This window comes from Nematolebias whitei, chromosome 5 (assembly GCF_014905685.2).
Source record: "Nematolebias whitei isolate Nwh7 chromosome 5, NemWhi1, whole genome shotgun sequence".
In the NCBI taxonomy this organism is placed as follows: domain Eukaryota; kingdom Metazoa; phylum Chordata; class Actinopteri; order Cyprinodontiformes; family Rivulidae; genus Nematolebias; species Nematolebias whitei.
The window spans coordinates 2,521,504-2,524,427 of NC_056502.1; positions in this window are offsets into that span (position 1 = coordinate 2,521,504).

Consider the following 2,924-nt stretch of genomic DNA (forward strand, 5'->3'; position numbering starts at 1 on the left):
TATATATACACATATATCCATCCATATATCCATCTATACATCTATACACACATATATATATATATGTATGTATGTATATACGGACAGTTGTTTTATTATAATTGTGATTTCTTCCACTGAGTAGAGAACATGTTTATTGATCAGCAAAGAAAACTAGAACTGAAAGAATCAGGGATGAAAACAAATCAGAAAAATTGGAACTGAACTAAAAGCAGCTCCAGACGTTCATGACCAAAATGCTCTTAAAGTTAAAAAACAAGCTCCTCAATAACCATTTTAAAATTAAAATCAGTAACAGAGTAGATTTTTATAGTTGTGAAAATACTGTTCTGCAGCCATGAGGAACTCCATTTGTTTCCACCAGATGGCACCAAACACAAACACATTGGGTGAGTTCAATTTCTTTAATCCAGACTACATGAAGCTGCTCCTCATCTGCTGTAAAACCTAATCCCTGTTTACATTTGTCTTCCTGCCGCCGCCCTTTAAACTCTCAGTCATCTCAAGTCTTTCTGAAGAGACTCTCAGAAGTCTCTGCCAATAAATAATTAGAAGGAAGGTGGCATTAATGTAAATGTCCAAATTCCTGTTGGTAATCCATTGGGATTATTTATTTTTGAAAAACAAGTTAACAAGAGCACAGTTTCAGATAATCCTGAAGCAGTGTGTGAATCTGTGAGTGTAAGTGACAACATGAACAAAAGCCGCAGTTTATAGCGTCGAGGGTTCAGTTAGAGCTCAGATTTGATCATCCTACCATCTCTAGTCACCTGTGACTGTGGGTGAGCACCTCCTCGGAGATCCATGACACATAATTATATATTTTGTAAAGTTCATTATAAGAATGTGACCGTGAGGACGGAGCTGCTCTCGCCTCAGGCGGCGCTCCATCAGCACCTGGAATTCCAGCTCACGGAGGACAGAGAGGAAACTGGAGTCGTCCTGGAAGTGAGAGGTTCTGCCTTTGTGTCCACTTGAGGAATGTTCCTCTAACAACACGTTGGAGTCAGAGACGTTTTCTTTTTGTCTCTCAGCACCGCTGTGAAATACTGATGTGCCCCAGGAGAGCTGCAGCCACATACCAGCCTGCTCACACAGGAAAGAAAAAAGATTCCATCCAAATGTTACAGTTTACTTATACTGGTATTTATATATATATGCATATATATATATATATAATTGTATGTCTTCTGTAACCATGTTAAATCTGCTGTTTACATTTTAAAGCCACTCATGGATAAATGACCACTGAAAATCTTGTTTTTGTCACCAGCTGAATGTGATAAATGTGGAAGCATTTGAGTCAAGAAGCCAACACTTTATGAATTAATGAATTATACTGAGGAAAGATGAAGTCCTCTTAAACCTTAACAATGACAATATGCACAATCTCACACATTATTGCAACATCTTGCGTGATCTCAGCTGATCTGTTCGTGCTTGTAGTTTGTGATGTGGACGACTGGAACGTACATTGCCCACCGCCTTTTACTCTAGTTTTACTTCAAGATGGCCACCAAAGCCAACTCTTGCACAATGTGTCAATGCTCAGTGTAGAGGATGACTCTCAGATTGTGCCACATAAACCTTACCCCATTAATTGTGTTATGAGCAGGTTGCAGATGGAGGCTAGACGCGGCAGCCATGTTGACCCTTCTGTTGTAGATGTGCGTCCCTTCACTTCTGAAACGACGGTGCTAACAGACAGCGCTGACTGAACCGTCTGCCCTCAGCGGCGGGCAATAAGAAGTCTCTACAACAATGTCTGAGTCAGGCAACAATGAGAAAGCTAAATAAATTATAAAGATGGCGACTATTTTTACTTGGAATGAGGCAAAACAAATGAAGACAAGCTGGAACTGGAGCCTGTCAGAGCAGTCATCAGAAAATGAACTGGGTCCATGCATGTCAGATGAGGTTCTCAGAGGTGATGAGATCCCCGAGTGCCTAAACAGAACACAAATTAACTTCCCTTCTTAGGTTCTGTTTCCTTTCTGTCAGTGGAGTTTCTTCAAACCTTTGAAGTGGAGGAGAAACATCTTTGAGAACTAAAACTTGTAGTCGGTCTCCTCCTGACACACAGCGGGTGCAGCTCTTTGATGTGTAAGAAAAGTTACTTTGTGAGGTCTTGTCCCCAAGAGCTTTTTTCTTTTGCACACATTGCTGAGCTCCTTAATGCCGGTTGTGATTGAACTGTCATTGTCCAAAGAGGTTCAAAATGTCCTGATGCTGCTCAATAATCCAGGAGGAAAAATCTAACAAGGCTGAGTCAGGTCCTCTGGACGGATCTTTCTTTGTTGAAACGTCTTTGACACAAAGAAGGATCCGTCCAGAAGACCTGACTCAACCCTGCTGGATGTCAATATCCAATAATAATAATAAAGTGCTATGTGTTGTCATCATTGTATGTTTCCATACAAAGACGAAATTGGTTCTCTGCATTTAACCCATTGCACCTGGGATACACCCAGGTGGAGCAGTGGTTAGAGATTCATGAGTCTAACAGCCTCAGGGTAGAAGCTGTTCCTCAGTCTAGTGGTTCTACACTTAATGCTCCTCAACCTCCTTCCTGAGGGGAGTGGGGCAAAAAGTGTGTGTGCTGGGTGAGTGGGGTCCTTCATGATGCAGGTGGCCCTCTTCCTGCATCTGGAGGTGTAGATGTCTGTGATGGTGGGGAGACTGACTCCAACATCTTCTGTGCAGCCTTCACCACTCTCTGCAAAGCTTTTCTTTCTGCAGCTGTGCAGCCTCCATGCCACACGTTGATGCTGGAGCACAGGATGCTCTCCACTGCACACCTGTAGAAGGAGGTGAGGACTGAGCTTCCAGACCAGCTCGCCTCAGCCGTCAGGCTGGTGGTGTTGTTGCTCCAGCTGAGGTTGTCATTCATGTGTACACCCAAGTACTTGTAGCTGGAGACCAAT